We start from the raw sequence: 25,207 nt of genomic DNA, 5'->3' as shown, positions 1-25,207 counted from the left end.
CCACAATGAAAGGTTTAAATATATTTAATAATAAATAATAAAAGAAGAAGACAATGCTAAATATATATTCACAGTGACATCCGAGTTCAAAACCACAGGAAATATTTAAAATAACATTGCAGTACAGGCTGACACAAATAAAGAAAAACATCTAAACTAAACTTCATTATATTCTTGATTGTCTTTAAGACAATTATACTGCTACCTAGAAACTTACTTTATTAGAGGAAGGCAGATGTTGTTGTGAAAGGTTCTTGTCAGGTCCAAGACCAAATACAGAATGCTTTGTCACACTAAGAGACTTCTTAAAATACTACTGATGGGATAGCTTGAAGAATGACATAATTTCTGGTCATATGACTTCTAGTTCCCAGGCCAAAACCCCCATTGCTAAAAGCTGGTAGCATTTAGCATCTACCTGTAAAAATATACAGACAAGGACATTTCCTCAGATCTTTGGCAGCTGCTGGATGTCATGAAACAATTGTATTCCTTCATGCTTCAAAAGTAGCAATTAGTTCACTCCAAGAACAATACAGAAATCATCCTAGCACAGACAGACTCTGTGTCTCTAGCTGCACTGAAAACTTGAGACATAGCCTCTTTATTGCATCCTATAAAGTAATCTAATTTCAGATACTTTTTTAAAGTTTACTAGACTAAGATTAACCTTCAGTATCCCAGTTTCTACTGTTAAAATATATACATTTAAACAGTTACAATAGTGCATACACATTTCTGTTCTCTTCCAGTAGGGCACACTGTGGATACATTTTAAACACGGCACTTTTACAAATACCCTTTCAACACAGACATCTGTACAGAGTAGTTTGATATACAGATGGCATACATTTCTAATACATTTGTAACACAAGCATCTTTTATAAATCATTTCAATATTTACCAATGACATATAATTATTTACACAATTCCAGCTAGCTGTGCTGGCAGTATCTCCTTTCATCACACCACACAGCATTTTTTGAAGTAGGCTTTAATCAAGCATGACTACCCACTTAAATGGAAACAGTTTTTGGGATGAAGAGATTGTAATATCACAGCTAGTGCTATACTGTCATCAAAATCTTGTTTTGCTTTCATTCTGAATACAATGTGTGATTTTTGTCCTTCATTTCTGAAAAGCCAAACATTAAATATTACTCTTCTTGTGCCTTTTTCTGCATTGCTATGGAAGGAAACCTTTGTTCAGGCGACAAAGTAATCCTGCTAATGCTGTAATTTTATTCTGCAACAAAACAGGGGAGTTTTCTTTAGAACTGGAAAAAGTGATGCCTGGGAGTGTAAGAATTTGCTTATGTCATGATGGCAATATTAGGATGATAAAATTAAACATCTAGACTCATCATAGTCCATTTATGATGCAAGTGTGTGTATTAGTTAACGCATTTAGCTTGCAGATATGTATTTTGTATTTAAAAAGAAGTCTTTTTAACCATGTTTCTTTACCTCATAGCACAGTGTAGTGTAGTATAGTACAGCATAGTATTATATACTATAGTATAGTATAGCATAGCATAGTATAGTATAAGCAGTCTTTGGAGCCCCTCAACTGACATTAGATGGTGCTTCCAGTACTTTTCCATCAAGAATGGATGGATAATGTCCAGCAATTTTGCTTCTTACTGTACACAGCACACTGGGCAACTATTTCACTGATGTTAGACAAAAGATGCAAAATCAGCTAAATGCAGCTTCAAACTTATTGGTTCAAAATAAGCGCATAACAAATTATTTTTGAAAACTTGCACTAAATCCTGAGCTTATATCCCTAATCTCTCAAAATCTAAACCTACAGTGTCTAACTCATAGAAGAAAAATACACAAAAAGAAATGTCTCAAACCAACCATGACTGTTATTTATAGACCAGTTTGACTTGATCCACCTCTAGTTAAAAATTATTCAAAAGCTAGGTACCATCAAGGTGTACATAACTAAATATAACATAATGACACTTTCATCTGCCACATACCACCTAGTTAGCTTCAACTGGTGTGCCTTAAAATGGTCTGGTGTGATGACAAATACAAAACAGCTAGTCTGATAGTTGTTTGAAGTCGCAACATTCTGATTTGCATTTTATCAGACAGAATACTAAAACATCACTATACTCATGTTGTACTTCTCTTACTAGAAGTCTGATATGGACGGGATCCAGATGGAGTTGTGCCATACATTTTACATTATACTTTAAGACAAAGGGAAGATAACATATACATCAACAAACCAGCAGGACAGACAGACACACACGCATGAACTTACTACCATATACACTCACATACACCCAGCTCCATGGCATAAAGGGATGGAGCTACAACTCTGACCTAGGTAACTGGGTTTCAGTCAGTGGAATTGACACTGGAGGAACTAGACAGGAATGATGGAGGAGTTAAGGGTCAAAGCCTACTCATCTCAAATACTCGAGGTACACATGTGGACTTGATCATCCCTAGCGGTCACCAGACAGGACCATCTGTCGTAACTTATGGCCATGGACTGGATTGCTTATTGGAAATGCTGTCGTGGAAATGAGAAGCCATCTAGCACCATTAATCCATTATACAGTCTTCTGTGTGGCGACATGCCTGAATGGGCGTTCCTTCATTGAAGGTTGTGTGTTAGGCCTGGCAAGCCAGCACATAAAAATCTACTGCCAATCATTAGTGGACTGGAGTTCTGCTGTGGTGACCACTAACCGGGAAAAGCCGAAAGACACAACAACAGTCATCTGCAGATAGCCTTATCCATGCATGCACAAGATTATAGAACAAAAAAAGAACAAAATTCCACTCTTGATGGATACCTAAATAATATCACCACTAGGCCAACTCAGTGAAGGGGAACAAATGAGTCAAATGGCCAAGAGAGAATGACTGATAGGTAGTGGGGGGAAAAAGCATATCTATATACTGAAGATGATTTTTTTTTCTTACCTTGTTGTTGAGGGCAATCCTGATATGTCAACCTCACATTTAGCTTCAAAGGTACTGAGAGCAGGGTGAGCAGGCAGTCAAAAGGAGCTGACAGCAGGGTGGGTGTGCGGGCAAAAGGCACTGACAGCATGGTGGGTGGGTAGTAAAAAGACACTGACAGTAGGATGGGTTTACAGGAAAAAAATCTAGTTTTTTTCTCATTTCCTTGGAAGCTAGGTTGGTTTACTTACTTTTCATTTTTGTCATTAAAGAAGACTTTTAGGTTAAGTTTCCTTGTGAAAAGTTTCAGATCCATAATGTTTTTTATTAATTTGACGATGTTTTGTGGGATGAAAGTCATCCTCTTCTCCAGTACTTTTAATTCCACTGGGATATGCTGAGTGATTCCAGTCCTTAGTCTGAGAAGGGGATGTATAATTCCCTTCTTACAAATCATGATCAGTAAAATCCTTCATTAGCAGGAAATTTCTAAGCCTGTTTCTTGCTTCTTTTAAATAATGAGCTCCTCTAGATGTAGGGTCTTATTTTTCTTATGGTCTGAGCAGGATCTCACAGCTGTTGCCTCAATCAATTTCTGTTTGATTTTTGTAAAGGATGAGATAAGGTTGACACCATTAGAGCATGTAACTCACATGCTCTTCTAGCAGAACTCAGAGGAATGAGTAACAGTTTTGCAAAATAAAGAATCTCAAATCAAACTCATGAAACAATTCAAATGGAAAAAGTTTAAGTTGCTCCAGCACAAAATGTTAGACCCCAAGGAGAAGTTATCACTCTTCTGTTCAGATAGATATGTACAGCCCCTTTCAAAACGGTTTGACTTGAGGCTGGACAGAAGGGGAGTCTACTAGCAGACAAGCAGTGATGGCTGAAAGATGAATCTTTACAGAAAATAAATGACAGAAAATAATAACCTCATATAAATATTGCAGAACCAGATGTATTTGGGTCTAAAAGGATCCTGGTGCTTACTTATGCACCAAGAACATGTTTTCCACTTACCATAAATAATTTTCTAGTAGTAGGTCTCAAAGCCTCCTTTAATAGTTGCTGCACATCCTCAGAAAAATATGCCTAAACTCTTACCATCCAGACAGTCAACTGAAGAACGTGAAGGTTGGGATGTATCAAACAACCCCTTTCTTGTTTAAGTCCATTCTGTCAGGAAGCTTGTAGTACTTGTGCTTGGTCATTTTCAAAAGAAGTCCTGTTGCCTGGGCCAAAGGGGGTCAGCATAATTATCCTTGGAAAGTCCTTCTCAATTGTGAAAGAACCCTGGTTATTCAGAAAGGATGGAAACATATGCTGAAACTTTCCCCATGGTAATGAAAAAAACATCTACTTCTGGGCTTTTGTACAAGGAGTCCTGGAACAGAATTTCTTTAGCAATCTGTTGTGAGATAGAGGCAAACAGATCTACTTGAGGAGTTCCACACAGTTGGATCAATTCCTGGAAGACCTCTGGGTTCAATTTCCATTTGGAGGGGCTGTCCCAGGCCTGCTCAGTTTGTCTGCAACAACATTTTGCTCTTACAAAATGCAAGTAGCCAGTATGGGTAGATTGTAGCTAAATTCTAGGCTACCATAGATAGTCTGCAAAGGGGGAAATATATGGTTCCCCCCTGTTTATGTATCACAACACTGTGGTGCTGTATGTGATTACTAGCACAGGTTCTGGAACCCAAAGATGATTTAAAGACTTGGCAACATTTATTAGAGCCAACAATTCTTTAACATTCATGTGTTTCAGACTTTCAGCCTCTTGGATTCAGATTTGCAAGCAACGTCTGAGGCATCAGTGTTTACAGAATGAGTAGGGACTGGAAAGACAGAAAGGGAGATCTGGGTTAGGATATAGGTGATCCACCCACCAGAGTAATTCCCTTCTTTCAAATCCTAGAACTGAAATATGAAATGATAAGGGGGTGCTGATGATGGATCCAAAGTGATTAGAGGAACCACTGTATTATCCTCATGTGAAGTCTGTCCAAAGGAATCATGGAAATTGTAGAGTCCATAAAATGCAAGAATGCTGAGATATTTCCTGGCAGATCTCAGAGACTGGTTAAGAAAATGTTTCTCCAAAATCGGATTCCTTCTCCTGTGGTGCAGGCACTTGAAAAACAAAATCCAAATCTAATTCTTCTCCCTCAGACTGAGATTCAAAATCTGAGAGGGGGGAAATATTTCTGTTTTAAAATTCTTGAAAGAGCCAGAATTTAAAGACTGAGGCTTGAAATACACCCTTTGCACAACACATAATCTTCCCAGTCAATCCTATGTAAAACATGAGAAGAGAAAAGCACTGGGATGAAACCCTATCAGAAAAAGACTGACCCAAGAATGGGTCCTTTCCCAGTGAAACACGCTCCTTCAGTCAGCTTCACAGCAGAGCATCATCTGTTCCTTTCTCCAACACCAACAAATGTGGTTCTCCCTTGCCTGAAGAGGAAAGCCAAAAACCCCCAAATGACATGTCTGATTCCCAGTCCTTAGCAGCTTCTCAAGGAGCAACACTACAAGAATCAAGAGAAATCAATAAGTATTTCAAGATACATTGAACTGCTGCAGCAGAATTATTCATTGACAGCTGAGGCAAAGAGGGAGCAGGCTTGAAGACCAGAGATTCCCAAACAGCTTTCTTCTTGTGGATCAGGAAGGAAAGAACCAACAAGCTCGAAGCCTGATCTTTGCTCTACCAAAGACAAAATAAAAAAAATTGCCTGACAAGTGAGTAGTGTAACTTTAGAGAATCTGTCAATAATCTCTTGGAAAATTTATTTTTTACGTAAAATTTTTATGATAACCCCTAAAGTCTAAAATTCTAACTTCTAATTCCAACTATAGTTTCTAAGAAAAAGTAAAACTTTTTCTCACAAAAAGTAGACATTTTAAGAGTATTTTCCCAACACAGAGCCCTGACTAAAATTATAAGTTTTCAGGTAACCAGTCCTAGCCTTAAATTTTATATATATATATATATATATATATATATATATATATATATATATATATAAATGACAGAAAAAGAAAATTTTTCTTCACAAAAAAATTGATAGAATGGAAGATTTTCCCCAAAGAGGTTTTATCTACCCAGCTTTGTAGAAGTGCTAGCCGATCATCCATCACTTAAGGTCTGAAGAGAAGAGCACACTTTGTCAACAAAAATGTTCTGAAGTTTGGTACCCTAAGCATCAGTTTTATACCACTCTCCCTGAGCTGTTCAGCAGATAGGCACATGGAAGGTGCACTTAATATTTGAAAACTAGCCAGTTTTCATATCATTGGCAGGATATAACCCATATAGCTTAGGCTGCTGCAACACTGAGCTAATGATGAATATCACTGAACACCTGGGATACTCTTTATATAATGCACTAAAGGCAATTAAGAAGATAAAGCAGAACAAGTTTTACAGCATGAAAGACATGGGGTTGGGAGCCATTAGACATCAGGGACACTCTTTATATAACCCTAAAGGCACTTAAACAGATTCAAGCTCTATACCATTGGCATTTACAAACAGCTCTTTAGAAGTCCTTTAACATACTGCATTACCACTAGACACCAGGGATAATCTTATATGTTGCCATAAGTCTAAAAATACATAAAGTCGAAGGGTTGGAAGTTTCAAACCCCCTTCTCTCAGCACACATACAGCTCCTTAGCAGAAAATCAGTCCTCTGCATCACCATTAGACACTAGGGGTATGTCTAACATATCACCTTAAGTCTTTAAAAAAAAGTTAAACTAAAAGGGTGGAGGAGATTCAAGCCTTGCATCACTGGTACAGAAAAGAGCTTGGAATAGAACGTTTTAACCCTTAACACTAACTTAGGAGGGCATGTGCTACAATGCATTTTATGCACTATTTATAACTTTAATGTCTGACATTATTCACTGGCTGCAACAACCCTTAAATTATTAGGGACAGGGAAAGTATAAGGGTCTATATTATATCCTCGAATACTTAAAAATGCGAACGCTGATTGATCGAACTTATTTTCACGAAACTGCTAAATATCGAGGCAGCAGAAACTCAAATTTTTCCTAGGGAAAGAATTTGGTTGTCCGTTTCTGTTGCTTCGGTATTTTCAGTGTTATGGTGGAAAGTTACCGGTCAGATTCAGGTAAGTGTGTGATTGTGTGGATGTGAGTGTTAGGGTGATTTAGGTGAGTTAGGGTTAGGGCTCGGGTTAGGTGTGTGTGCGATTGAGTGGACATGAGGGTTAGGGCGGATTTAAGTGAGTTAGGGTTAGGGAGCAGGTGAGGTGAGTGTGTGATAGTGACGGACCTTAGGGTTAGGGTTTGGGTTAAGGTAAGTGGGTAGTTAGTGGTGTGTGCATAGTTTAGTATAGGGTTAGGTATCAGATTTTAGGTGTATGTGTGTGTGTATTTTTGTTTGTTTGGTGTGCTTGTGTTGTGTGTATGTGTTTTGGATCAGCGATTTTTTTCCCTGGGAAAAAAATCGCTGATCTGACAGCTCAAGATTGTAAACTTTCGCTTAAATTAGGTCGATCAATCAGCATTCGCTTTTTTAAGCGTTCAATGATATAATATAGACCCAAGTATAACAGGCAACATCAGAAGCATTTTGTAAAATCAAGGACAGTTTTAAATATTACTTGGACTCAGTTAAAAACTTAATAGAGCAACAAGCCTAGGATCACAATGCACTGTACCAATAAGAATGAAACTCTAATGTCTGGCCTTATTGACTGACTGAAAGGATACATGATTTATGAGGGCAGCAACAAAATTAACAATAGGAGGCATTGGGAATGTTCTCTTAACTCAGGAACAGGATAGAGGTATGATTTTGTGTGTGTGTGTGTGTGTGTGTGTGTGTGTGTGTGTGTGTGTGTGTGTGTGTGTGTGTGTGTGTGTGTGTGTGTGAGAGAGACTGAACGGAGGAGGTTGCCTGTGCTAAAACAATGTGTGAGCTGCCAGTGGTGACTTCTGTAGGAATGTATTGATTTGCACTCTTGGTAATTACGACTGATTCACAGACATGCAAATTAACTGATAATGAGCTCTTTCCTCATTCTGGCTACCATATCTCTGAATAGCATTTTCCATGATCATGGAAATAGTCCCTTTTGTTCATAGCCTAGCCTTTAGTGCTGGTAACGGTGCTCTTTCTGAACTGACAGAATGATATGAGTAATGTCCTTTCATCTCTTTCAGCATTTGCATTAATAAAATGCTTCATTGTCTATCATATATCAACACTACAAGATTTGAAGCTGTAAGTCCCAAAACCACATTTGCAATGAAATAACAATTACATCAAATTCAAACTCACTACTGGACCATTAAAGCATTTGGGCCACCCCCCAGCACTCCCTAATCTAGAGAGCTTCCCATAATATTGCTAGTTATATACTTACTCCAAGGTTACTGCAACTCTACATAAGGCAGTTTTAACAATAGCAGTCTAAGTCAAAACATGTCAACAAAACATTTTGCCAACATTTGAAACTGAAATCACCTTTTTTACATGGAGGAAGCCCATAAGTTTATTTTCAGAGGGTTGAGTATCCTGCACTCTCCTGCATTAAAGTTATTCAAGTGACTTCAGTGGTTTCTAAATATTTGGGAACAGCAGAAAGCCTTAATTTGCTGCACTTGGACAGCTATTGTTTCTTTCTCACAGTGGCACAGAGGACTGCATTGTCATCTCACAGTAATAGGTCCCCAGTTTAATTCTTGGCTGGGGTGCCTTCTGTGTGGAGTCTGCATATCCTCCTTGTGTTCACATGGGTTTCCTCTGGGTTCTCTGTTTTCCTCCCACATTCCAAAGACATGCAGTAGTTGGGCTGGACATTCTAAATTGGCCATAGGTGTGAGTGTGCATGCAAATGTTTGGTGTTGAAGAACTACCATGGCAGGGCTAGCCACCTGGCAGTATAAACGCTGGCTTTAGATGATTGCCACCTGTTGATGTGACACCCCAAAGACATGGAAAAAGGGGTTTTGGATGGATGGATGGATGGATAGATGGATGGATGGATGGATGGACGGACAGAGGTGAAAATGAATGACAGACATGTTGCCTTAATCACCCCTACACTGTTCCATTTAATTTCTGTTCTATTGCATTCACATTATATCAGAAGTAAGCTTTATTACAATACAAAGTAGCAATGTAGGAACAGATACCAAAATCATGTGGCTTCATTTTAAAAAGCACATTATATTCAAACTTGACTTTAAAAATCTTTTAATGAAAAGCTTGCATGAAAAATCTGATTCTTGCTGTCTGATGAGTTTGCCATCTGCCATATTTCAAACTGTGGTCTCTTTTCAGTGACCCATTTCATATTCTAAATGGTGAATTGCCAGTTCCTTTGTTTAAAAACACTTCATTACCCTCAATTTAATAGAAGGAAAAAGTGATACTTGCCCTTACTCATGAAGAAGCCTCAGAGTAGAATGAAAATGCATAGAAACCATAAAAACCACCAAAGGCATGAATGTGAGAAGATGTCATGTATTAATTTATTTATTATCTATTAATTTATTTATTTATTTATTGGTATTTGTTTACAGGGATAGTCCAACTGAGCAGTGTCCTTTTTCAGTGGAGGCCTGACGAGAAAAAGTCCGTTATACAGACAACACAGACATCATTTGCATTATTTTATCATGTACAGTCAGTTTCATTCATGAGCAATAGCTCCATTATTCATACATCCTTGACAGCTGTTCCATCATTTAGAAACACCTTTGATTAAAATAACAGTTACATAGGTTGCGTATGAATGATTTTTTTAAGATAAACAGGTAAAGCAGCCCTAAGAAAGGAAGGATGGGAGGAGGCACAAGTAAGATAAAGGAGATGAGATGATAAAGGAGGATACATTGTGATAATAGCATCTTAAGTTTTGTGCAGCAGAGAGTTATGGCATAAATCCATATAGCTAGCACCAGTTTAATCAGAGCTCACCCAGGTGTAGCACCATTTATCTGTCAGATGTTGCTTCTTTCAGGTTGTAGACTGTTCTTCAGTGGAATGGGATTGTATGCCATCTATTAGCAATGCAGTGTCAATATATGAAGTATTCTGCACTGTTGTTAGTTTCGTTATAGAAAGTAATGATTTGTCAGTGGAGCGTAGAGGTCTCTTAGTAGTATAAGGCTGAATGATGGAGTGAAGAGATGGGAATTTTTTTCAGGGTTGTGCAATAATTTAAAGGTTGTAACTAATTGTGAGTACAACAGGGAATTATTAAGTACGTGTCAGTTAAGTTGTTTAGAAAGAGGCAGTGATATGATCTACACTGTTAGTTGTAAATTTGGCTACTTTATTGTAGATCTGTACTAGTTTAGCTAAAGAGATGAAGAGATGAGGTTGGTTAGGATAGGAGAGGCATATGATAGGGATAAGAGTAGAAAAGAAGTAGCCATTTATTTGTCAGCAGAGTCAGTAAGGTAAAGTTTTACTCTGTAGAGGAATTATGTGTGGTATGGACTTTAATAAATGATATTCTTCCTGCCAAATTTCTTAACATAATAATTTTTGCAATAATCAGATTTTTCACTTCTCATTTATACATAGATCCTTTTCATATTGTTTTGTTATTTTTTTATTTTGATCAGCCAAAATAACATTATATCCGATGAAGATAATGCCCCACAAGCTGTACACAACTTCTCATTAATGTTTAATACATTTTTTGGTGTGTGTGTGTGTGTGTGTGTGTGTGTGTGTGTGTGTGTGTGTGTGTGTGTGTGTGTGTCTGTGTGTGATATATATGGATATATATTTATATTTGTGCGTGTGTGTGTGCACGTATATTTATATACATATATATATTTATATATATATATTATATATATAAATATATATATATATATATATATATATATATATATATATATATATATGTAAATATAAACTATAAACTATATATAAACCCCATTTCATGACCCCATTGACTTCATTACTGCATGTTTGAAAGTACCTAAGTCAAGTGTAATTTTATCTTGCAATAATCCATGATTCATAATAAATGACTTAGCATTAGCTAATTTCATTATTTATCCGGTTTGGAATATAGCATTGCAGTGCTTTTTTTTTTGCTTTTTTTAATACTATGTACTGCTCTTTCAGATTTCCTGCTCCCTTTATCACCCCACTGTGGATATCCTGTCTTCCAGGCAGAACTAGGCTTTCTATCTTTGAAGCCACAGAGATTGCTGTTAGTGAGCTGCAGTCAGGGCCATCATATGTGGATATGCAATATGCTGTACCCTAACTCCCTTGGTGTTGGGTATGTACCACACAGTCTCTTGCATTATAAGTGTACAAGTGTATTTTCTCACCCACCCCCCAATGGATGTTAAGTTGTTAGTATATTCTTCCAGACATTAACATTTTTTTGATTGAGTGGCCTCCTGAATCCTCCTGGATCCGTTTTCTGTTTTTTTTTTTCTGGAGATAATAGCAGGTGTTTAGCCACCCAATTCCTCCCTCTAATGACATTCCTTGTTGTGGTTCATCAGTGGAAATGTTGTCAAGAACTTTTGATACTTTAGAAGTAGGTCTGTCCATACAACTGGCATATTACTGTAGAAAAAAGTAGTCTCTGCCTTTGCCTATGAAATGGCATCATAACAAGGATAAAAAAATGATAAGACAAATATCTTAAGCATGAATGCTGATAACAGTCTGAGTGTGAAACAAGGGTTTACTTCATCTTGATGAAATAGAGAGTCCTGAATGCCAAATTTTCACCCCAGGTAAAAGAAGCAAACATTACCAAAATAACTTTTTCAAACTGGCTAACATTTAAGCGCTTCCTGAAGGATGGAAAAAACACAGTTTTGAACTACTTACAGGCAAACTTATCCACTGCATGCTCCCAAAATCCTTTCACTTATTTATCCTAAATCAAAGACTTCATGAATATGAGAAAAAAACTGATTCACTGTGCAGTCATCTACATCAGACATGTCCAAGCTCCCATCCTCAATCTTCCACTCTTTTACCCCTGGCACCTGCCTGACCAACTCCTTTCATGGATCACAGCCAGGAAAATGGGAAATCATATGCGTAAGTGTCTGGGGAGTGGACAGATTGCATATCAACAAGACTTGGCATGGTTCAAACCTCATGGTTGCAAAGTCTTTTTTGTTATGCCCTACCCACTGCTTAACCCCTTCAGAAACAAGCTACAGCACATTTCTGTACACAGCTCTAAGCAGAGCTAGTTTTAAAAAGGGTGTAGTTATGGCAGGGGCCACCTCTAAGGCCATGTCAGACTCAGTGTATACAGTCTGGGATGTAGAGCTGAATGTTCAATAATGCATTTTATGCTTATTTTTGTAAAATAATTGGTTGTTAAATGCATTTTTATCACTAACCAGGAATTATGTATGTGCTCAGTATTATTTTGCTTATCCACACACGTCAGTGCTATTTTCACACATACATGTATTCACACAAGCACTCACACACACATGCATGTAAGCGTGCACACACACGCGCGCACATGCACACACACACACACACACACACACACACACACACACACACACACACACACACACACACACACACACACACACACACACACACACACACACACACACACACACACACACTTGTCATTTCCTGACAAGCGAGGTCTATTACAAGATGCACAAACACACAAGCATGCTGCACGCTCACCTTTACTGAAACAGCAAGGATGCCAGTTTACCTAGAGTATGACTTTTGGGTACTGCAGGAAACCACAGCACAAGAGTAAACCCATAGAGAGACAGGAAAGGCATGGACACACCCCATAGAGAAAGCTACAGTCAAGAACTCAACCAGAACAAAGTACTGTGAAATGGCAACACTACTCACTGCATCACTATGCCAGTTACTTTCAGACATATCTTGCTTAGGCCAAAGATAACCACCTATCATATATAACGTTTATGTTTCTGATGGCAAGTGAAAGAAATTAATGACCTATTTGCTACTCTTAAATGCAAAGCAATGACCCCACCCCCATACACAAGCATAATGGCAGTGCTGATTACGATAGAAAGTAAAATAAATTATGGCCACCTTATTACTCTTACACTTTAACCCAACCCCTGCCATATACATGCAATCAGAAGTTATAACAATACTAACACACTGATTTAAGTGACTAGCAATACATTTTGTGACACTAGTAATGCTACACCAGATCACTGATTTTTTTAGCAGTCAAACCACAGCAGGTGTAAGTCACTTTTATTCATCTAATTGAAGAGTAATGTATACCTATCACTGTCCCTAATTTCATGGAATGGCCATGTTTTTGTCTTATATTTTTGCTTTGTCCTTTGTAATTTTTTTTTTTATTTGCTGGTAAATCATTCACGACTGCAGACAGTAAAATAACCAGCTTTATTCTAACGGTCATATCACAGCCCTGTTTTGGATAAAGCACACAATAAGAGAATGACAAATCTTTTTTTCCCCTCATTTCCCCCCAAACAGTAGCAGCTTCTGCAGGGCCCTCATACAGTCAAAGATGAACAGGATCCTCCTCACTGGTCTATATTAAAAGATCAAAATGGTGTTTCAGCGAACACCTTTTGGTCGACACATAATGAGCGAACGCACTAAAACGTGAACGCTCAAAACAGCAGTTTCTTTCCCTGGGAAAGAAACTGCTAGCACAAACACACACACACACTTTAAAACATAACAACTTGGGGGGGGCTTCACCCCCAGACCCTGTAATGTGGGGGTCTGTGCCCCCACCCCCCCAACAAAATATACCAACTCTGAGATTGCACTACAGTAAGGAAAGCGGCAAACACACGGGGATGGCCAAGCGATTTCTTTCTAAGGGAAAGAAATTGCTGTTTTGAGCAATCGCGCTTTAGTGCATTCGCTCATTATGTGTCGACCAAGAGGTGTTCGCTGAAACACCTCTTCGGTCTTTTAATATAGACCCCTCCTCACAGCTGCAAGTATTATGGGTGCCTAACATCAGCTATGATGTTAGTTTTAATAGATAGAATGGACACCAGAAGGATTTAACTAAATCAAGGCACTATGTCAGTGATGAAACATTTAATTAAATTACGAATCCTGCTATTTGATAAAACATTTTCTCTACAACCAGAGATTTCTTTCAATTTTACAGAGAAGAAGTACAAAAGAATGCTGCACAATCTTTTATTGGTTTACAAAAACAACGTATCAAAATATGATAACATGCTTTGGTTTGTGGCCCCCCTGGACTATGGGGTTCCCCAGCAACCGCAGGGTTCACTGCTGCCTAAAGCTGGCTATGTCTGTGACCACTGCTGCTTTTATCATCCCAAATGCAGTTACTGAAACAACCAGATTTTTTTCAAGGAAGTCTATAGTCTGCTTCTTTCCATGGAATGCTTATAGATAATAGCCATATACTGACAATTTTTTTGATGTAAGCTTTTGAACAGTATAATTTAAAAATAAAAAATATAGGTTTAATTACAAAATAAACCTTATGTTATTGGAACAGAAAGTACAGCTGTAGAAATAAAAGTTACAGTAAAAGTAACTGTTCTAATAGATCACTGTTGCAGTAGCCTACGCTCTATGGGTCCCACCCCCATTGCAACTGGTCAGCTTCACAAAGCTAAGAGCACTTTTCACGCATTCCAGCTGTCAACTGAAGAGAAAAAAGCTACAGCGCATATTTTTTTCCCCAAGAGGAAGGCAAAAGCCCTGAAAAACAATGCTAGAAAACAAATCAAACAGTATCAATATAGAAAAAAAAACAGTAACAATATACAAAAAAAAAAAAAAAAGGACAAATCCACACCCTGGGAACACCAAAAAATGCAAATGCAAGAAAAGGGGACTGGAGAGAGGGGATGCTTCTGCATATATTGTTATGGAAATTTTTATTTAAAAAACTGTACTGCATTCAATAATAAATCACTGTTGTGGCAGCCTAAGTTATATCGACAGAATGACAGATTACCACAGTTTAAAGAATAAAAAGGAAAAATGTGAGGAGACCAATAAACTAAGACTCCAAAAGCCCTTGGAAAATGGACCAAGCAAGGACTGTTCTGGACCTGGAAAAAGAATCCAGTTAGCAGTGTACGGAGGACCATGTTGATACCTCTAGAATACTTATAGAGTCCAACAATTTTCCAGATAGCCATGGAAGAAGCCAAAACCCTTGCGGAATGGGCTATAACCCTGCCTGGAAGTGGCTATAACAAAGGGCAATAAAAACACTACCACCTGGAAATGGTCTGTTTTGACATCGGCTTTCCTTTCCTTTTACCTTCCCCTGAAACAGCCAATCAGTTTTACTGAAGGTATAAGTTTTGTCTACATAGTATGTGAGCTGCCTGTAGCTATCTAGAGTGTAATGGAGCCTTTCTCCCTTATTCTTAGGTACAGAAAGGAAAACTAGTAGATTAATAATCTGTCTTAAAGTAAACCCTGAGACCAGAATAGACATAAAAGTAAGATTTGTTCTCAAAGAAACACTGTCCCTGTGGAAAACAAAATAGGGTTGACTTGCCATGAGAGCTTGTAACTCAGATACTCTCCTAGCAATGTCATATCGATGAGTAAAACTGTCTTGCAAGTTAAGAACTTCAAAGCCTCAAGAGCTGGTTCAGACAGAGACACAGTAAGCTTTACAAGCACAAAGTTCAGATCCCAAGCAGGAGCCATCTGTTTGCTAACTGGATTATTATATAACATCCCTTTCAAAGTCTATTTACCTTGAGTACTATTAGAAAGGGGGACTTAAAGGCAGACAAGCAGAAATGGTTGACAAATGTACCTTGATATTGGAAAAGAAAATTAAGGTAACTCACACAATTAAGAACCGGAGGCAACCAAGCTTAAAGATGATTTTGGTTCTTTGGCAGACACTAACTAGAAAATCCTTTTCACGTGCACATATATGATTTTTGAGCAGCAGGTTTTCTTATCCTGTTTAGTACCTGCTCCACGTCCACAGAAAAAAGGTATACGATATCAAAATTCTAGATTTCTAGAGAAAGATATTTTTGGCAGGTCACACTGGAAGCTAACAGAACCCCTGGATTAAATGACCACATTTCTATATTACCCCTTTTAAAGCTTAGATCAGCAAAGCTTTAACATATAGTTTTAATTTTTACCCATAACAGTTAAATAACATGATTTACTTTATTTATGGATATTTAATATTAAACAATTCAGGTGCATAATTTTTATACTATCATCAGGTCACAATTTCATAAAGGTTTTTATATATATATTTATTACAATTATATATACTATATATATATTTTTTATATTTTATGTGTTTTATATGTGAGATAAAATTGTGGTTATAGGATATTTATAATAGATTATATTTATTATTTCACAAAAATGTCTTATTAAGTTGTGAATTTATTTTAAATGACAGTGTGTCTTTAAGGATTTTAATAAGCTTATTAACTACTTGTGAACTGAATGTATATAAGGTGTGGTGTTTCTTGTCACAACATTATGTCTGAAGAAGTCTGAGGGATACTTGTTCTTTGAACAGATGAAGAAATTGTCTGAAAGTACTTATCTTTTATGATTTACAATTACATTTATGATTTTAGTGGTCTTGGTCCTTGGAGCAGCCTCGGTGGTGCAATGGTTAGCATTGCCACTTCACAGCAAGAGGTTCTCCGGTTCGATCCTCGGCTGGGGTGCCTTCTGTGTGGAGTCTGCATTTCGTCCCTGTGGTCATGTGGGTTTCCTCCGGGTGCTCTGGTTTCTTCCCACATCCCAAAGACATGCTGTAGGTGGATTAAACACTCTAAATTGGCCCTAGTCATGAGTGCGTGTGTGTGTGTGCCTTTGGTGGAAGTTTGGGTGCCAGGCTGGCAACTGAACACCGTAAAACTCCACTACCAATTATGAGCAGACAGGTGATCTGCTGTGGTGACCCCTAACTGGGAAAAGCTGGAAGACAAAGAAGTGGTCTTGGTCCTTGTTGGTTTTTTGCTGCATACATTTGTGATTTGTCTAAACCAAGGTGGACTTTTATCCTTTGTTTGATGGGTTTTCTCCACTTATTCTAAATGCCGCATACCTCAGAATCCTGAGAAATTCCCTTGCAGATGCATGGTTTTTACTGGAAAAACTCAGGAAGAACTGTTTGGGAACTAGAAAAGCTATTGAATAAAAACGTGTGCCTAGGAATGGGAGAGCACAGGTTCCATGACTCCCTGAGCTATCAAGTGTTGCAGGGTGGGAGGAAAGATAGAGAGAGAGAGAGATCTGGTTCCCTAGGCAAGAGGGAATCTGTTGAAAAGGGGCAGGGATTCCCACTACCAAGTGTATCCTTGATGGATTACTGTCAAAATCCAGCTGTCTTAAAGAATCTGATGTTAGAAGGGAAGATGAAGTCTCAAGGACCGGAAAAACTTGCCAGGGTGGAAGAGGGAAGAGCCTGAACAGCTGGATAGCCATGGTAATTTCGATGGCTGTCATTGATTTTTAGAGGATTGTCCTTTCTTTTTATTGCCTCCTTTTCAGTTTTTTGCTGAACCCTTGCTGCTTAAATTGTTTATTAGAGAAAGAAGCCGAGGAGAAGGGAAATCGCTATTTGCTCTGAAAAAGGATGGTTGAAAACTCTTATACACTGCTTTAATCACTCTTCATTCAAATTACCTCTTAAGCACTTCTGCTGCTGAACTGCCAAACAGAACCTCTTTGTCTAATGGAGATTTCAAAATCTCAGTTTTATCATCATCAGGAAGATTTTGAGAATGAGGCAAACAAATGTCTTCAAAACTGACCCAGAAGCAGCACTTCTGGAGGAATAAAGATGCATCACAAGCACACTTTAAAATATGCTTAGTTATATGAGAAACACACCCTTTTAGTGAATTCTTTACCTCAGGAAAGGAGGAAGAGTTACCATAGATTCTACATGTTCTCAAAAAACAGAAATAAACATTTTAACATACGAGCTTGACTGTTTAAAATTCTGAAAGGTAAAGTACTAGAAGAATGTATTTTCTTTTCCATCTTATCCATTGCTTTCTCATCTTTGTCAAGAGAAACGGGGATAGCAGCCATAAACTGTTTAGCAAAATCAGATTTGGGTAGAGAAATAACTGCTGGGCCTGCTTTAGGACTAGAAAACAGGTACTTGTGTGTCTGGAGTACCTTGTGTAACTTGTCGGACTTCTTGGGAGCAGGAGGCTAACTATCATGTATGCTATAAATAAGCATTCTCTAAGGCAGGCAAGATAGGACAGATAGCTGCAGCCTTAGCCATCTCTAACTCTAACAAACTATAATACAATTTTGAGCCACAAGAATTGAATTCCTATCCCACTGGCATAAAAAAACTCTTTCATCTTAGACAAAGTGTCTGTAAGGAAAATCTTTTCTACAGGGAAATTTGACGACATATGTTTTACAGAATCAGATTGCTCAGGCTGAGAAAAAATTCCTGAAGTACAATACATCTCTGCAATGACTGCTCTTTCATTGAAATTCCCTGTCAGAAAGAGAATGAACTCTTCCTTTTCCTGCTTGAAGAATCATTCAGCAAAAAAAAAAAAAAAGCATTAGTAAGTTATTTGGCAAATCCCAGAAAATCTGCCCTGTCCACAGACATAGAAACAGGAGACGGAATGTTTTTCTCACTAAGCACACTCTTCCCTGAAAACAGAAAAACTCATAGTAGGCACACTGGCCCCAGCGTCCACCTCCCTTTCCTGGTCAAATGAAAATGCTTCACTTGCTCCTTCCCCTAACATTGGCAAAAGTGGCTCTCCCTTGCCCATGAAGGGCATCCCTACAGCCACAGAGGGTAAAGCTATCCACTCAGTCTTTGGTGGATAAATACCTACACTAAAAGGATGAGGAGAAAATGGTGAGTGATCTGAGGAACAACAAGAGGCTACAGCAGTGTCACTCACCAGCAGCTAAGGCATAATAGAAGCCAACATGATACTCAAAAGCTCCTTTACAATCTTCTTCTTTTTGTGAGTGGGGAGAAGGTACTACTGTGAAGACCAGAAGTTGTTCCTTAGGTAAGTCGATGAAGAGACATCAAAAGTGGAGAGAAGAGTCTGGGCAGCTCAGTAAAATGTAAGGTAGAGAAAGAATAGCTGTGTAAAATCTTGCCATAACCATAGACGTCATTCTCTTCTATATGCTGCAGTATCCATGAGGGAGTCCACCTCCGGTAGACTCGTATGTCCGACCATTTTACCAAAGTTAAATGCTACTGTGAAGGTATGTGCATCAATCAGCATCAGTCAGCGTATGTCAGCCATAAATGGACGTTGGGTATAAAGCAGATGTCAGCATGCACCTTCCAAACAACTGAATGCAGCCAGGCACCAGCTTGAAGGAAGTGAATCTCCAGAATTCAGGCAAGCATCACTGGGGAAGGCAGGGGGGAAACTATACTGCAGCATATAGAAGAGAAAGACATCTATGGTTATGGCAAGATTCTACACAGCTATTCTATGTCCTTCTATTCATATGCTGCAGTATCCATAACATGAAGGAGAATGCCAAAGCTCATGCGACAGAACGATTAGGAGGAGGAACAGATTCATTTTCCACAAATCCATGCAGAATAGCCCTGGCAAATCCTGCTCTGGACCTGGAAATGGTCAGGCACACTGATGTTCCACTCACCAGGCTAAACAAGGAGAAAGTTACTGTCAGCTGCCTGTTGGGTGCCAGGACCTGCCACATAATGCACGCACTCAGGTCACTCCACAACAAGCGCAAGTATGACTCTGTCATTGTCCATGTTGGTGTGAATGACCTGAGATATACCTCCCTGGACTATATGAAAAGAGACATGAAGGAGTCTGATCTTGTAGCCCAGTCAGGTATGACCCTAGGCCTGAGTAGCATCCTGCCATCACCCAGAATGATACCACAGTACAAGGACAAAATGACTGACTTCAACAATTGGCTAAGCTACTGGTGTCATTCTAAGGGGATCCAGTATCTGTCTGCCTGGGTTGACATAATCGACAGACCATGATGCTTTGCCAGAGATAGCCTGCACCTGTCGCCCCTGGGATTCCGTATACTGGCTAAGGCTCTTGCCACCCCTATAGTGCCTTTTTTAGACAAGGTTCAAATGACAAACTCACCACCATAACAGGTAAAAGCAAGCAAAATCTGAGAGTAATGCTACTTAATGCTAGAAGTCTAAACTTCAAAATGCACTCACTTGAGGCACTCCTTAAAATGGAGAACATTGACATCTGTGCAGTGACAGAGACCTGTTTCAAGGCCCCAGAAAGCACCCCTGCATTACCAGGCTATAATTCATACCACACCTTTTAGCCACCTAACCTGGACTAAAACACTAAAGGAGGAGGTGTGTCCATAATCATTAACGATATCCACACCTTCAGGCTAGTTGCTCAGCATAATGCATCCAAGATTATCCAAGAGAAACTAACCCTGGGCAAGACTGCAATCCAAATTGTAGCTTGCTATAGATCCCCGACCATGCCCCAGGATTCCCACTCCTCATTTCTTTTTACACTGGAAAATATTAGGGTACAACCTAACACCCTAATAATGGGCGATTTCAACTACCCCACCTTTAACTGGGAAAACAACTCATGTAAAAAACACTTTTGCTCAACATTTTCTGGAATCCATAAATTTCAACACCTTGGATCAACTTATCCACACCCTCACCAGGGGCAGCAATATCCTAGACCTGGTCATTACCAACATGGGCAACCGGTGTTCCACACTAAAGATCAATTCCTTGTTGGTCAGATCCGACCATAAGCTAATCACCCTAGACATCCACATCCTGCCCCCAAACCCCATTAGGGAAACTGCCATAAAAAAATGTTCCAAAGCCAACTTCGCGCTTCTTAAGACAGAAGTGGCAAACTTCACGACACCCATGCAGATGGACAATAGAGTTATGACTGCTGAATCCTACACAAATGCACTTTATAAACACTTACATGAGTGCATGGATCATCCAATCCCTAACAGAACCAAGATGCTATCCTCCAAAACCCCCCTAAAGGGCCCATCTCTATACCGGAAGAATGCAAAGTTCCTGTAATCATGGCTGCACAGGTAAAAACCACACTCTCAAAAGCCAAGAACACAGCATTCATGGGACCTGATAACATCCCAGGCTGCGTTCTACATGAACTACAGAATGAACTGGCACCCCACCTAACTACCATGTTCGATCATAGCCTCACCTCAGGCTTTATGCCCACTGAATGGCACACAGCAATGGTTATCCCACTCCACACAAGGGGGAGCCACCACGGATCCCGGGAACAAACCGCCCCATTAGCCTGATGAGTATGGTCTGCAAGGCTATGGAGCGTATCATCATGGAACTTATAAACAATGACATTGGTAATCTCCAAACTCTGGACCCCACCCAGTTCGGGTTTGTAAAAGGCAGATCATGTCTCCTAAACCTGACAGACATCCATTGATGAGGGTAAGGTGGTTCACACAGCCTATCTAGATCTCGCCAAGGCTTTCGACACCATCCTCCACTCTGGAATTATATATAAACTCACTAAACTAGGTATAAATCCCTATGTCACAAGATGGGATGCCAACTGGCTCACTGACAGAACCCACACTGTAAAAGTAGCAGACTCCAAATCCGACTTCAGACCAGTGACAAGTGGAGTACCACAGGGTTCAGTCCTGCATCCTCTCCTGTTTAGTATCTACTTCTCAGAAGTACAAGCTAACACAGAAGGTCTTTGGCTAATGAAGTTCACAGATGACTGCAAACTAGGAGTCATAACTGAAACTCCTAACGATGTGGACATCCTACAAAAGGGCCTCACTAAGACAGATGCCTGGTGTCAAAGCCATGGCCTCAAGCTCAATGCCAAAAAGTGCATTGTCATCCCTCTTGGTAAAAACTCTGTACCCATGAACTACCACACAGGCGGTAGTTTACTTAACACTGAAAGGGTGATAAGAGACCTTGGGACACAGGTGGACAGTAGCCTCTCCTTTGATAATCACATTGCCACAGTAGTCAGGAAATCCTTCTACGTGGCACACCTCATCACAAAAGGTTTTTCATCCAGGAAAAAAAGAGGTCATTGTTCCCCTCTACCTCGCAAAGAGGATTACTGGACTCAAACAGATGCTCTACGCAGACCGTCTCAAAAAACTCCAGCTTTACTCTGTCACATACTGCCTACTCAGAGGCGATCTCTGCCTAACATACAAAGCTATGTCAAACTCAGAGCTGTTGGACATGCTCCAATTAAAGAAATCCCAATCCCTCCAAGCTACACGCTCTAGGGACCTAAACCTTGTCATCACAATAAACAGAACATGCTGGAGGGATAGATTCCTGTCCCAGAGACTTCCCATACTCTGGAACAAACTACCTATCTATATCAAATAAAGCTCCTCATTAGCACTTTTCAAGAAAAACCTTGATGGTTGGATGGGAGATAGGAAATTCACCCCGGGATCACTTATGTGAATCTACTCGACAGGGGCACAGGAAAATAATTTTCAAGGTACCTTTTTGGTTAGGCTTATATAGGCCCTAGGGCCAATAGCCTAGCACCTACCTATGAACCTATGAACCTATGAACATGTGAACAGAAGACCATGTAGCTGCCTCCAAAACGGAAGTTGTATCCAAACCTTTAAAGAAGGCCCCAGACGAAGACACAGCCATGGTGGAGTGTGCCTTAACTAGAAAGGGCAGATTTTTCCCATTGACTGTGCAGCAGAAGGTAATAACTCTAGAAATCCAGGAGGAAATAGTTTGCTTGGAAACAGGATGGCCCAAGCCTCTTGGGTGATAGGAAATGACTATCCTGCCTGACTTATGGATGGGCTTGGTCTTAGCCAAATAATATCTGAGCTGTCTGTGTACATCCAAAGAGTGGAGGATCCTTTCACTAGGGGACTGTGTGATGGAAAACTATGAAAGGGGGCAATGCCATTAGGGCCTGCAGTTCTGAAACCCTTCTGGCAGAAGTGATAGTGACCAACAGGACATTTTTACATATGCAGTGTTGTAGAGAAGAGTCCTTAGCTGCCTTGAAGGGAGCCAAAGTAAGTTTTTCTAACACAAAATTAAGATCCCAAGCGGAGGGATAGGTTTCCTTGGAGGTCTGATGTGTAGAGCCTCTCTCAGAAAAAGCTTGACTTCCACCCTGGAAGCCAGGGCAGGAGCCAAAGTTAAACATGCTGAGATAGTAGATAAATGAGCCTTGATGAAAGAATATAACAAGCTACTTTTCATCAATTCACACAGGTAAGACATGACCACTGGTGGCTGCGCAGACAGCGGTTGTAAGCCATGTTTTAGACACCAGACAGAAAACCTCTTCCATTTGTATAAATAAGATTTTCTGGTAGTGGGTTTTCTGGCTTCCTGCATAACTTATAGCACATCCTCTGTGTAAAGGTGTCTAAAGGGAATCAAAGCCCTATCACCCACAGGAATAAGTTCAGGGTGGATATCTGAGGGTGTATGAGAGTTCCCTTTTCCGTGATTAAATCCATCCTGAGGGGTAACGTTGTGATTTCCTTTGGCTAGATGATAGAGAAGGGGAACCAGTGCTGTCTTGGCCAAAACGGGGTGGCAAACAAGATTTTTGGTTGTACTCTCTGAATTGTCAGTAGAACTTACAGAAGAAGAGGGAAGGGGGATGCATATGCATCCCCTTCCAAGGAAACAAAAGAGCATCCACCTTCCAAGCCTCAGGGGTGTGTATCCTGGTGCAGTATTTGGGAAGCTGTCTGTTCATGAGGGAGGCAAACAGGCCTACCTGAGGAGTACCCCATCGATGGATCAGGTCCATCAGGTACATCCCTGTGTAACATCCATTCATGGGTTTGAGTCATGGGCCTGCTTAGTGAGTCTGCCATCACATTCCGAGCTGAGGGGATGTAGACTGCCTGGAGAGAAACTTGGTTCTGCTGAGCAATCTCCCACACATACAGAGCCAGTCTGCAAAGGATGTAGGACCGTGTCCCTCCTTGTTTGTTAATGTACCAGAGGACCGTGGTATTGTCTGTGTACCATCTCAGCACTCCTGGTAACAGTTGGGGCTTGAATATTTGCAGTGCAAAAATCAAGGCCCTCATTTCTTTGATGTTGATATGCTCCCTCAACTGGGAGGGGGTCCAAACATCTCTCACTCTCCAGGTCCCTAGAATTGTCCCCCAGCTCATGTCTGATGTGTTTGTTTACAGATCCTGGGCGGGACGAAGGGGTTGAATAGGAAGGCCTGGATTTTTTGAAATCTGTGAAATCCACCACTTTAGTTCTTTTGTTAAACAGGGAATGAGGGGGCCACAAACTCTAGAGGATGAAGGTGTTATTTCCAGACTCTTCTCAGGAACCACTAACATGTCCTCATGTGTAGCCTTGCTAGGGGGCCATAAATACCAGGAGACTCAAGAACTGCCTGGCTGACACAGACTGTAGTGGAATCAGTCCCTGAAAGTAAGTGGTGAGGGTCAGAATTTTGTCTGGAGGCAGGCAGGCCATCATTTGGGCTGTGAGTATCCTGCAATAGAGGAATACATGGTCCTGTGATGGGGTCAGAGAGGATTTCTGTTGATTTATGGTGAACCCCAAACCCTTTAGCAGGGACATAGTGCAGTTTAGGTGCTTTTGTACTAACCCTGGGGATGAAGTCTTAATGAGGAGATCATCCAAGTAAGGGAAGATCTGAATACCCTGCATTCTGCGGAAGGCTATGACAGGGGCCAAGCATTTTGTGAATACTCAGGGGCCATAGAGAGACCAAATGGCAAAGCACAAAATTGAAAATTTGAAGAACCCACACAGAAATGAAGGAATTTCCTGAAGAGTGGATGGATAGGGATGAGCAGGTAGGCATATTTTATGTCCAAGGACACCATGTAAGCCTGAGGGAGAACCAGGGGAAGGGGTGTAGGAAGAGACAGCATGCAAAAGGAAGGCACCTTGAGAATGGTGTTTAGATGAGCTAGGTCTAAGATAGGCCTCCAAGGACCTTCTTTCCTGGGGACTAGAATCATTTTGGAATAGAATCTTTTTCCCCTTAGATCTGGAGGCAACTCTTGAATGGTGGTCTGGGATAGCAGGGAATGCAGAAATGGAGGAAAGAAGGCCATTTGGTCTCGTGGGGGGGGGTTGAGGAATACCTCAAAAGGGTGTTCTGGAGTCCCATGTCATGAAATAGCCTTGTTTCATAATGGTAAGGCCCAAGAGTCCTAAGTAGCCCATTTCCAAGTAGGATGGGACAGATAAGTGAAGAGAGAGTGGGG

The sequence above is a fragment of the Protopterus annectens genome, chromosome 4.part1 (genome assembly GCF_019279795.1).
Source record: "Protopterus annectens isolate FY-2018-M chromosome 4.part1, PAN1.0, whole genome shotgun sequence".
Lineage (NCBI taxonomy): Eukaryota > Metazoa > Chordata > Ceratodontiformes > Protopteridae > Protopterus > Protopterus annectens.
This window is presented reverse-complemented; position numbering follows the sequence as displayed.